Genomic DNA, 13931 nt, shown 5'->3' with positions numbered 1-13931 from the left:
ACCTCTCTTCTGTCTCTCCCCACACTTGATCTTTACAGCCCCCATCCTCCCATTCCCTTCTCTGTCCCTTCTCCCACCCATTTTCCTCCCTTCATCTGCCTCCTCTGACTATTTTATTCCTCTTTCTAAGTGAGATTCAAGCATCTTCCTTCCTTCTTGTTTAGTTTCTTTGGGTCTGTGGAGTTGGAGAATGTATTATGGGTATGCTGTACTTCATGGCTACATACCATGCATGTTTGTTTGGGTCTTGGTTGCTTCACAATCCCTGATACTATTAATGATATGCTGTTATGCTTGCCAGACAGGAGCCTAACATAACTGTCTGCTGAAAGGCTCCATATAGTGGCTGACAAACAGATGTAGAGACGCACAGCCTAACATCGGAGAGAGCTCAGGGACTCTTATGGCCCAGTTAGGGGAAAGACTGAGGGTCCCAAAGGAGATAGGAATTCCAAAGGAAGACCAACAGTGTCAGCTAACCTGGACTCTTGTGGCCTCTCAGAGACTGAGCCACCAACTAAATAGCATACACAAGCTGGACCAAGGCCCCTGGCACATATGTAGCAGATGCGTGGCTCAGTCTTCATGTGGGTCCCCCAACAACTAAAGTTGTTGCCTGTCTGTGAATTCTGTTCCCTCACTGGGCTACCTTGGCTGGCCTTAGTGTGATTGGATGCAACATGCCCTGAAGAGATTTGATCTGCCAGGGTAGAGGGCACCTTCTCGGAGTAGAAAAGAATAGGGAAGGTAGAGGGGTTATATATGGGAGACTGGGAGGAGGGGAAGATATCCGGATATAAAATGAATGAATGAATGAATTAATTAATTAATTAATTAATCAAGAAAAAATTGTTGGATTTTAAAGTAACATTGTCATTAGAGTATAACAAAACTTAGTTTTCAATGAATAAGTAATATCATGCTTATTGGAATTTATACCTAAATGCATTAAATATTTGTATCTTAGATTGTTTTTTTTTTCTTTTGTTTGTTCTTTTTTTCCAGAGCTGAGGACCGAACCCAGGGCCTTGCGCTTGCTAGGCAAGCACTCTACCACTGAGCTAAATCCCCAACCCTAGATTGTTTTTAATATAATATTTTGTATTACATTTGTACATATGTCTATGATCATATATGGGTTGATGTATATGAAAGAGAGACAGAGAAAAACATGAAGTTTTTCCGTTTATAGTGTTGTTCAGTGTGATATTGAGATTAGGTCTCTCTTATTTGTGTGGAGGTCACTGACTTAGGTGGGACTGACTAGTCTCCTTACCTCAAGAATCTGACTGCCTTTCCTCCCCAGCTCTAGGATTATAGGCTACCATGCATTGGTCTGGTTAATATCTTTCCTCAGCTTTAATCTTTACTTTTTGTAATGTTTTAGAAATGCCTTCAAGGAATTTTGTTATGCTTTGCTGTTTTAATAGATGGCTTTATTTTTTATATTCAATATGAAATGTTAATCTCATTGTCAACTTTGTATTTTCCTCAGAACCCACAGTGTAAAGCATGAGTCCAAAACCATTACTCACAGAGTAGTCACTTGATCAGCTTTAAGCACAATGCCTTAGTATCTAGAGTACATAGTGTACCAATCTAGTGAAAAAACTCCATGAACTATTTCTTTTCAAGCATAGAGAATTAGCCAAATGTACTTAAAAGCATTAAAGGAACAAAAATCAGCCGGTAACACTGACAATAAGAACACTGAGTAAGCGAAGCATCAAGCCTTAGATCATGACCAAATTAAGTAAGGAGCTTTTGCTCTGGCCAGGGACCAGGTTTTAGTTTTGACTTTTCTTTTACTTTTGATTCTCTTGCTGTGAAGAGACACCATGGCAAAGCCAACAGTTATCCAAGAAAGCATTTAATTGTGGGCTTGCTTACAACTGTAGAGGGTTGGTCAATTTATCATCATGGTGGAAGGCATGGGAGCAGGCTGGTAGTCACGGCATTGGAGAAGTGGCTGAGAGTTTTATATCCTGATCTAAAGGCAGAAGGGAGAGAGAGAGAGGGAGAGGGAGAGGGAGAGGGAATAAGGGAAGAGAAGAGAGAAGGGGAAGGAAAGAGGACTAAGCCTGCAAATATATGAATGTATGGGGGGTATTTTCATACAAACCATCTCCATTGATTTGTTTTTTCGAGTAAATTCTCTATTTGGGCAAGATCTGGAAGCAGACTGTAATATGTATGGCACTTATGATCCACTGTGGGAAGTTTTTTTTAACATCATCTGGCTCAAATATGGTTTATGTTTGAACTAATTATTTGAGTTTTAAATATTTTACTTGCTTAGACTTAATCACTCTTAATCATTTAAAAAACTTGTTGCTTTCTGATATTTCTGGAATCTTTCCATTGTGCAACCTGAAGCATTGTTTTGTTATTTCCATTGGGGGCTATTGTATACTCTCATTTATGTAGCTATGAGAGTAGAAATTTGGATTGTAAGATTTAATTAAGACAAGAGTCATCTTACACAATATTTGGCAGCATTCTTTCCCTAAATGATGCTTTCGTCTAATTGCTTCATAAAGCAGTGAGTATTGTAGGCTAGTTTGTTGAAAGATGAACAGAATTTTCATCAAAGGCCTTGAAACTAACTCTGTGCTTGAATCTTTTTTTTTCTAATGCTTTGGAAATTTGTTATGTAAGGTTTAATATTTTATTAACAGTATGATTTCTTCTTCCAACACAAAAATTAAGCTTATGGCTTACAGTGAGTTTTCATTTATAGGGTATTAGAGAAGGAATAATAGATGTATGTGAGGATTTCCTTTCATTAAGTTTCCCACTTTAAGTCTATCTTGAGATATGGAACCAAATATGCAAGAGTCAAATGAATAGTAGTCACAAACTTATGAATTTTGTAGAGTCATTCACTCCATCCATACAAAGTCACAAGGAAAAGTTTCCAGTCATTTTTCCTGTACCCATAAACACACACATACATACATACATTCACATAGAAACACACAGAGAGATGCACATATACACATATAGACATAGATACACAGAGACACACATAGGTAAGTACAAACACATGTGTGAGTATTCATGCATGCACACACACACATATGCATGTATATGCACACGCATGTGCATGCTCACATGTGTATACACACAAACACACACCATACACACACACAAACACACACACACACACACACACACACACACACACACACACATACTCCAAAGCCTTTTAAAAGACAAGATATTCAATGGTAATGTAACACTCATAACATAATTTGAAGTACAGTGTTATACAAAAACTATAGATGTAAGGAAGTGAAACCCCAGTGATGAGTCTCCAGCCCAGGCTAAATTGTCATGTTGGCTCCTTTATTTTACTTTATTCTGCATCTAATATGAGAGCACACTGAGATCTACCACTGGGAATTACCTATTTAATCATTGAAAATACATGAAAGTGGCCAAATGCTGAAGTTGTTAAGTTCAATACTCAACACACTTTTATTAACTCAGTGTGTTAGCCAAGGAGCATAGAGCCAGCAACTCCTGGGAGACTCTAAGACAGTCAACAGGATGAATAGAAATTGACTAATGAAAGCAGCTACAAGTTGGTAAGAAGCCCAAGTTTTAGAAGAATTAAAAAAAAAACTTTCAAATCTGCTATTATAAATTTTGCTTTTTATCTGATTTTAGTTTAAGTCATAAGGCCTTTGTGTTTTTTCTTTCTATTTATGAGAACCTTACTTCCTCCATTGAAATATTTGACTGTACCATTTTAAAAGTAGAACTTTTAAAAGTGCCTATCTGAAAGTCTTAAGATGCACATCTTTAAACAAAATGCTGATACTATATAAATCCATTATTATGTCTTATGTATGGAATGTCTGTTTTTTTCCCAAAATCCATGTTGTTCCTCTAACAGCCAATATGATAATATTTACCCATGGAAGCTTTGGGAGATAAGAATGGACTCCATGTTATATTTCCTATCACTAAAATGAAATAACAAAAATGATATTGTACAAACATTTTACTTGAGATTAAAACTGTCAATCTTGGAGGAAACCTTCTTAACACATAGGATGTTAGAATGAAGGTAAAAAAACAGAATGATAGATAGATAGAGTAGATAGATATTCCAGCCTATGGAAAAAGTTTTAGCTTGGGAAATATACAACTTGAAGGCTTCAGGAAGTTCCTAAAACTCATTAACTTCATTGGGCTTCTCCTTTGCTAAGAATATAACAGCAGTAATTACAGCTGGGATACATTTTCAGAAAAGCTGAGATTGCTAGTATGACTGAGACCATTGAGGCACCTGGAAATAATAGAAACCAGTAGAGCTATTTGGAAGTGGCTCAGTCCAACTGAGACATGCATAAAGGACACTGTCCAGCCTGTTCTGATGAATGTTGTGCAGTGTGCTCCAGGTTAACAGTTTTCATGAGCTGTCACTCATGCTGGAGTAATATTTTGTGATGCAGCTATCTTTGACTCATCTCTGCTCCTGTGAGTCTTTATCCTTATGTGTTTTATTCTCATTAGCTCACCAAGAGAAACTGGGACGGTATCCTTACTTAGGTCTATCATCAGTTCCCTATCTGTGTGAGTAGATGTTTGTTCATGTCTCCCCAGTAGTAGTGTCTAACACTACAGATGTCTAACTTATTGGCAAATATTACTACTACTTTGTTTCATGAGCTATGAACCAAGAGTTTTAGCACACATACACACACGCACACACACGCACACACACACACACACACACACACACACACAGAGCTGATTATTTTACTATGAAAAGTCAAATTGACCTTATGTGCCTCTGTGTGACCTTAAGCAAATTGACATTTCTTAACCTACTTCTGCAATGGAAATATGAGGAGGTTAAACCAACCCATTTTGACTAGGTGAAGTCATAAATGAAAACCAGCAAGGGTTTCCTGGTGTGGCTGGCAAGTGATGAAGACTGCATTAAGGCCAGATAGCTCATCCTTTCTCAATGACATCCTAAGAAGTCATAGCTCCTTGGTGTTAAAAGCAAATAATACTAGTCTATTATTCTCCTGCTTGGGCAAGAAATTTGTACGTTCACTTTCCTATTCCTGCCAACATTTCACTGAATATTAATAAATACTTTGCTTTTTATGATGTCAAGAAGAAGCATTTCACCATTTAAATAGATCTTCTGGAATGTATTATCCTTATATGAGAATGTTATTACCCTCTAAAATCTGGTTCTTTTCCAAGGGCCTTGAAACAAAACTCTAAACCTGTCTGAATAATATACAAATAACTCAGTGTAGTAATTTTTGTGAGCACAATATATGCTGGAAAAACATATTTTGGTTGCTGATGAGAATTTAATCACATCTAAGGTAGGTGTCCTCAAAAAACCAAGACCAGTGGGAAAAAAGACTCAAAGAAACATCTTAGAGTATAATGGCTGCTTAGATAGGCATAACTCTAAGACACAGTATCATTGATAGAAAAAAAACATCGGGCTGTGATTCATGACACAAATAGTAAATGGTTTTTGTCAGTCTATAAAAACAAACAAGCAGGAGAGGTGTTCACTGTTCTTTGAACCTTATAGTTTGCTTCAAGAAACAATATGTTTAATATAAAATAAATTACTCTTTAGAGGAACTGATATATGTAACATAACTTCCGATTATAATCTTCTGTTCCAGGAGGAGCAATACAAGATGCCACAATGCAATGAGCCATTTTATTAATGAATTAGATCTATTTATTACTGTATTACTCCTACCTAATAGTCATATTGATAATAATGATGACCTCTTTATTATAGTCTCTTTTCCTGTTGTTGTGATAAAAACACTCTGGCAAAGGCAACTTACAGGAGAAAGAACTTGTGTTAGCTCACAGTTCAAGGTATAAACCATTATGTTGTGGAATTCATGGCAGTAGGAACTTGAAGCAAGTTCTCTGCTGTTGAAGAACAGCAATGCATGCTGCTTCTCAGATTCCTCTCTTACACTATCCAGACCCGCCCTCCCAGGAAATGGTGTGACCCACAATGGGACCCTTTTTCTTGCATCATAACAAAATCAAGATAATCCTAGGCTCGCTCAGACCCTGTTTCCCAGGTGAAGCTAGATTCTGTCAAATTGACATTCATCATTAACTGTTACCTACCCCTCACATATGTACTATGGGTACATTCCATTTCCCATCTGTCTAGTAGCTGTCATTCTTCATTTGGTTCCAGACAAAGAACCTGTAAGTCAGACTAACCCAACAATTTGTTAAGTTAATTCATGTTTCACGAGAATGAGAAGAGAATATCAACAATACTAAGACTTCTTTCTCAAAAGTTCGGAACATGAGAAACAGAAACTCGTTTCTACCCTCCAGATGCCTCACTCAGTTATCGCACTGGCTCCCACAGTCCTTGTTCTTGACTACTTAAAAAATAAGTTCACATTCTCATTTGCATTAATTAACATTCCAAGAACTCTAACAAATTCTGTTCACAAGCTCTGTTTATACTACATTTTTTTCTTCATTACATTTTTAGTTATGAAAGTCAAATATGTTCATTATAGGTTACTGAAAACTATAGACAGATATTAAGGGAAAAATTAAGCTATCATCTCTAAAGCCAGAAATAACCAGCGCTTATAACCCTTTAGCCAATTTTCCCCTTTGGTGTAAGCATTGCTTTAATAGGAAATGCATTGCTTAAATGAATATTATGCTACATTATTATTTTGATAGTAAAAAGTGGGATACTTTTTATTTATTCAGTATGTACATAACTAGTATGTTTCTTTTAAATTCTCATGCATCTTCCTTAATATTAAGAACTTATATAACTATGGTGTATGGTTTTAAACTAGCAATGAACTTACTTATCATGCAAGTTTCATTGCCCTCAGATCTTACCAATTTGACACCAGTATTGCTTTTCTGCTGTAAAATAAAACCAGAGGCCCACAGTGCATGTGTTCCCCATGCTTCTCTCTTGTCTGCTCTGTGATGCCATTTTTGTCTGTCCTTTTTTTTTTCCATTGAGTTACCATTGTTGAAGACTACTGAATTCAATTGACTGATACACAGTTTGCCCTTCTCTAATTCTCTCTAGTGATAAGTTCCCCTCTCAACCACAGTGTTAGGAAAAATATTGCAATCCAATGAGTTATCACCAGAGAAATTCACCTTGGTCTTGTGGTCAAAGTAGACTACATCAACTTTTATTTGATCTTCATTCCATATGTCTTATATAAAAGTTAGTCATTCAATCTAGCCTATGCTCAGAAAATGCTGGATTGACTCATACTTCCTAGAGTAAAGGGAGCTATGTGATATATATATTTCTAATAATAGAAAATTACAAAATTTTCTCTGATTGACTTGCTATTGATTTACTTAACAACATTATAGATTCACAAATGGTGATTATTTGAGTAATATTGTGTTAATTATTTTGTGGTTTACAGTGATCAGTTTGTCCACCAAGCTCTGCTCACATTGGCTGTGTGAGCTTTTGAAATGCCCTATTATCATTTATGATGACATTACTATTGTTCTGAGAACATCTCCTTACTTTCTTCCAGAGTTCATACTTGTTACCCAGCCCAAGACAAGCCATTCTTCCAAGGAGTCTGATTCCTTTTATTGGGAAATAATGTTAGAAAACAATATCTGAGACCTTCTTCATATAGTCCTTCACATGGAAGAAAAATATTTGATAACTCAATAAATTATTGCACTTTAGTGCAAAAGAACAGAAAATGGAAAAGTACTTTAGTCCACTTGCCCTCTAATGGAAACCTCTTCTCTTCTCTTCTTTTTGTTTTTTCATTTAGATTCTGCATAGTACCACATACTTGTGAGCCAAGCCTTCAAAGACAAAGTCTGAATTCATATTTTGGCTCTACCATATGGATGAGTTAAATTTTTGGTATCTCAAGTCTATTTACCACCTGTATAGGCAGATAGGAATATAAGACTCCTATACTAGACAGAACATTGAGACATTTTCAATAAGTGTTCACAAAGCTAATGGATTTATACTTAGTGCTTAGTAATATTATCATTACTAATTTGAAATTTTTAATGAAGGTCAATACTGAAGAGGTAAGACACAGTAGTAATCAATTCATCCTGGAGTCAGACTTATGAGAAAGATATTCACTTATTTTTGTTTATAAGACAAAGACTATTTTAAGTAAAATATTTCAAATTATCAGTTATTAAACTAAATTTACTTTAATAGACACAGTTTAATCTATAAATTATACTCAGTGTTTATAATCAATTTTTCATAAAAAAATTTATGAACAAAAGAAACATAGAAGTTTCAGGACAGTGAAATTCCTCACAATTCTGTGATAACTATAGATAGTTTCATTAAAATTTTGTGCAATAGAATGTAGAGCACCAACAGTTCATTTTGATATAGCTTATGTATTATGGGTGAGGAGGATGGGTCAATATCTACCCATTAATTTTAACAAGTACATCACTGTAATTGAAAACATTGATAATAATGGAAACTGTATTTCTACAGAACTCGGCCGGGTTGTAGAAAAGCTCTTTATCTTCTCACAATTTTGTTGCAAATTGGTAAAAGAATTAATGAAATAAAGTCTATTAATCGCTGTACATGTGTAGTGGCATCTTTAAAATGCATACTTTCTTTTACAATACATGAAGACTACTTTACACAGCAAAACATTGAAGGAAGCATTCTCTGACTGTGAACTTGGGACTTTTTGCATAATTTGTCTTAAACATACCAAAAGTGACATTATTTAACTGTTAAAACTAAATTTTATGAGAAAAATTTGTGCTGAAAGCTTTGGAATAAAAACATTCCTTTGGGGAATGACTCTGTCAAAAATCAGCTACATTGTATCTCTGGTTGTCAAACTGGTCTTTATCTGATGCATCTCTCCAAACATCCACCCAACACAAAGAAATATAGAGAACTAGAAAATGCTGAGAGTGAGACAAATAGTTCTTTTCAGGGAAGAGCCCTCTGATTGGTTATCCAACAGTCAGCCAGCTAGCTCTGACAATATAGATACTAGAAACAATATTGCGTAAACATGGATTATTTATGTATTTTGAATAAACACACACATACACAAATGAATATAGTTAAGTCACGATAAATAATAAACAAATGATGTGATGCGGGGCACCAGGCAGTACACCATGCTGTTGCTCTCTGTTCCTAGTGGTCTCTCCACCTTGATGGCTAGCCCACGATAGCACCTGCTACCCTCTGCAGCTGCCCTCTTGTGGCTCTCTGCTGTGAACTCTGACCTCTCTGCTATGAACTCTGTTCACAATCCCAACGTCCTGGTAAAATCAAAACTCAAAGAGCTTATAATTTTTCAGTTAGATTTATACAGTAAATTCCCAGTCAACAAAACATCCATACAATAAACTCAGAGTCAATTGATATTGATATAAACTGCCCACCTAGATAAGACAAATGTCCTGTAATCATCTCTTATATGATATCCATAGCTACCTGTGGCTAATTAAAGCCACACGGGGGGGGGGGGGGTGGACCATCCTTCTCCTCCTCTATCTTCTCTTCTTCTCTCTTCTCTTCCTCTCTCACACTTTTAAAAACTCTGTCCCCACCTTTCTTTTTCACTGCCCAATCACAGGTCTTGCCTTACCTTGCCTGCCCTCACCTGCACATAGATATCAATCCACATTTTCATGAGATTTTTGTCATTTTTCATCTAATTCTTTTATGGGCTCAACTAATGTAAACTTTATCAAACCCATAGTCATGTTTCAAAAATATCCAACATAAGATTTATTTGGAGAAAGTGTTTTGGATTCTCACAACTTGCAAATAAATTCTTCACAAAAGTCTATCTTTGGAAGAGCAACACAGTTCTGTGTAAAACAGCAGAGAATGTTGTCTGATCTCATCCTTCACACACAGCTAAAAACAGGCAGGAGAGGACAACTTGGATTTTATTAGATTCACCATTTTGATAATATCATTTAATGTGAAACTTCAATCTACAACAAATATCTGGATCAAAAACAACACTGTGAAGAAAAGAGTGAATTTCTCAAGTCTCATATTTCTAATATAAATTGCATCCAAAAGCCTTTACACTTTGTTTCTGATGTTTCTAGATATCAGAACACAGATATATGTAGCATTTATGAATTATCCAGTTTGTATTGAAGTAGTCAATGATTTTCAAATGTGTATCTCCTGTAGATATTCTTATGTTTTATAGAACACATTAAGTTCTTTAGAAAATCTTTGAAATTTGTAATTATTACTGAAATGTGTTCAATCTATGAAAAGTTACTGATGAGATTTTTTTCTGGTCACCTAACATGTGTGCAGTGGCTATATAAATCATATCACTTTCTTTTGTGGTAAGGTTTGTATATGGTTTAATTTTATACCCTCAAAGGTCCATGTGATTGAAGAGTTGTTCCTGTAAAAAGTAATGGAAAGTTCTGTGCAACCTTCCAGAAGTGGAGATCTCACCAGAGAGTAATGAAAGAACTGTCTGTCCATTCTGCTCCTGGCTTGAAATATAACTGCACATTGCTCTCCACTCTAATTTGACAAAGTGAAAGGGGAAACCCTGTTACAGACCCATGGTGGCTCTTCCTGGCTGTCAGCTTGACTACATCTGAAATTAACTACAATTGAAAGATGGACGGCACACCTGTGAACCAGATCTGGAGGCTGGAGTACAGAGGCTTTTGATCTGGATCTTGACATGGGATAACACACTGTTTTGAATATCTTGAAGTGTAGTGGCCATAAAAAGCTTAGGCCAAGGCAAAGATAATATTCACTTTTAATCCCAGGAAAAAGAGGCAAGCAGATCTCTTGAGTTCAAGGCCAGCCTGGGACAGAACAAATTCCAGATCCAGCTAGGGTATTACAAACCTTTAATCTGAGCCATACCTTCTGCTGAAGGCCTACATAAGGACAATGGAAGAAGGCCTTCTTCATCACCTGCTTGCACCTACTTGCCAGCTTCTCAGTTAGAGCCTACTTCTGCAGGATTCCAGCTTATATAAAAGACCAGCTGAAACAACTAGCCTCGTGGGACTGAGCAACTATTAGAATCTTGGACTTCCTATTCATAGCTGCCCATTGTTGGGTTATTTGGACTAGAGACTATAAGTCATTCCAATAATTTCCTTTACTATATGGAGATATTCCATAAATTCTGTGACTCTAGAAAACCCTAATACAAGACTCTACACTATTCCATTTGAATCCCCAAAATGGAACTATGAAAAGTTATTTCTTTAGTCCTCAATAACACACATTAGACATTTCGTTAGAGTAATAAAAGCTGACTGATGCATTTTGTATAAATGATTCTATATAGTATATTGTCAGTTTTAAAGGTGACATGGATCAGCAGGTAAAATTACTTAGATAAACTGTAGGGACTCCAGATCGATACCTGGAAAGCAATAGTGAAAGAACTGATTCCCATGAGTTGTCCTTTTACATACATGTGTGTGCTTACACACACACACACACACACAGAGAGAGAGAGAGAGAGAGAGAGAGAGAGAGAGAGAGACCCACTCTAGAACCATAAACGTGTAATTAGCCCTACATAAAATTAACAGCGGCTGAGAGAGAAAGAATTAATCTTCTTTGGGATGAGTTATTTGATTTGTTGATGAAGTGGCGAGCCCTATGATTATGTACATGCAGTTAACACTGAATGCACACAGCATGCTGTATTTATATTTCAAGTGATTTAAATGTATATGTAACTATGGTTAAAAGGAGGGAGAAGATACCTTGGGAGACAGTGGATGGCACAAATGTAGAAGGGATAAGAAGAAAGAAAGTGAAAAAAGAAATGAGTAAATTATGGTTAAATTAAAACATAAAAATTTAAAAACACACAAGTATGTAATAACAGAGGGAATCAATATTTGTATATGATAGAATGTTGAAATTAGTTTTCATGTATAACCTAGTATTGCATAAGTGACTTTATAAGAAGAATTTGTATTCATTCACTCAATAAATATTTACTTTGAGCCTAACACATGACAGGCACAGTTCTTCACCAATGACGTACACATCTAAAATTCCTGCTCCTGAAATTATTATAACATTAAAAAATGACACAAAGTTCTGTAATAACAAGTATTATAAACTGAAAGACATGCTGAAACCAAGTGCATTAAACACAGTACTTTTCTCATATTTTGGGGAATATAATTCCAAAGTCAAATGTTTTTTTTGCTGTTTTGTTTTTTATCATTTATTATTTAGAGAGCTATAAAGATGACTCTGCCCTATGCCTTTCCTGTAGTTTCTATGGATTTTTGGCCATTTTGTTGTTCCTTGGTTTGAATAGAATTCACTTTAACCTTTGCTTAAATCTCCATCTAGTGTTCTTACCATATGCATATCTACATTGAACTTTTCTTTGTTCACAGTTTATATTTTCCTTTTCTTTTCTTTCTTTCTTTCTTTCTTTCTTTCTTTCTTTCGTTTGTTTGTTTGTTTGTTTGTTTACTTACTGACAGCAGTTCTCTTTTGGAGTCCAGACTGTGCTAAAACTTGGTTGGTTAGGTTTCATTATCTAAGGCCTGATATTACAGATGTGTACTACAATGCTGGGAAATATTTTCTTGTTTTATAATGACAGTAGCAATAAGATTAGAAGTATGTATTACTCCAATATGATTTGCCTCAGCTGACTAAGTCTTGCTTTTGACTTATGTCACATGCTAAAAAAAATAATAACTAGAATATCAGCCTTGTAACTGCAGTTCAAGTGGATCTAATACCTCTGGCACACTCATGTGCACACAGAGACAAACAAACAAACACACACATCTACACACACACCATACATATGCACAAATAAAAATAGCAAAAATGAGTTTTTAAATAATGCATTGTATAGTACAGAAAGGTAGCAAGCAGATACCCAAGAAAGATCCCTCCAGGAAAAAGGGAATGCTGTAAGGTCGTATGGGGAGACTGAACATGGAGTCTGAAAAAAGCATACATCAGTTGCGTTGCAGTGACATATGTGACAGAGAGAGAAGTAGAAGAACTCAGAATCAGTGCTTAGCCAGTTCATGGAATGCTCCATGGGGCAGTGTAACCTTTGCTCCTGTACTGAGTGAAATGGATATCCAACACAAAGGTAGACAGTGCCACCCTCTTCAGTTCTACAATGGTAATTCCTGCTTCTGTAGGAGAAGGGGCTTTGGTAAATAATACCAAAGAGGGAAAACAAACTAGGGGAGTATTTCTACAATCTGGGTACAGGATGGCAAGACCTAAATGTAGGGTAACAGAGAAGATGCATGAGAAAAACCTTAAAGGTTGGTATTTATATTTGTAGTGAAGGCAAGATTTTCTGCCAAAGTAGAATTCCATTTAAAGAAAAAAGTCAAACTCAGAAACATACAAAGGTTTATGATTATGAGGCTGGAAAGGATTTACTGGTGACCCAGTGAGACAAAATTAATGGCAAAGTGAACTTGCAGCATAACCTTTGTTGTAAATATGCTCTAAAATATTTCATGGTGTTTTCCGACTGTTGACAGTTGTGTTCATTTGTAATATTTCTTCTAATATGGGTTTCAAGAGTAACTTGTTTTAACAACTATATTACAGCACAAGTGATAGAATGTCAACTTCAGTAGTAGGCTGAAGAAGGATTGATATTATTCTAAGACTTGTTTTCTGATTCTTTTCCATTCTCTTTTTTCCTTGAGAAATTATCTAGGACGGAATGAACTACCCTGTGAGAGATTAAGGTAGCATAGAACTGAGAAAGAACTATATCCCAGAACCTGTGAGATACTAAGGCTGTTGTGTTACTGTTTCTTCTTGATTTACATATCTTTCCAGGAGATAAGAGGGAGGTTCACATTGTTTATACAACTCATTAGAAAATTATCTAATAAAACTCAGAAGGCAACTC

General features: G+C 35.9%; 1 long non-coding RNA gene across 2 annotated transcripts in view; it reads right to left on the bottom strand.

Moving 5' to 3' along the window:
* LOC108350092 (uncharacterized) overlaps positions 1-13931 on the bottom strand; it is a 74192-nt gene that overhangs the window by 15185 nt on the left and 45076 nt on the right. The gene's annotated exons all lie outside the window — the stretch shown is intronic.

This window comes from Rattus norvegicus, chromosome 2 (assembly GCF_036323735.1).
Source record: "Rattus norvegicus strain BN/NHsdMcwi chromosome 2, GRCr8, whole genome shotgun sequence".
NCBI lineage: Eukaryota > Metazoa > Chordata > Mammalia > Rodentia > Muridae > Rattus > Rattus norvegicus.
The sequence above is the reverse complement of the archived record's forward strand: the minus strand, read 5'-3'. Positions and strand labels throughout refer to the sequence as shown.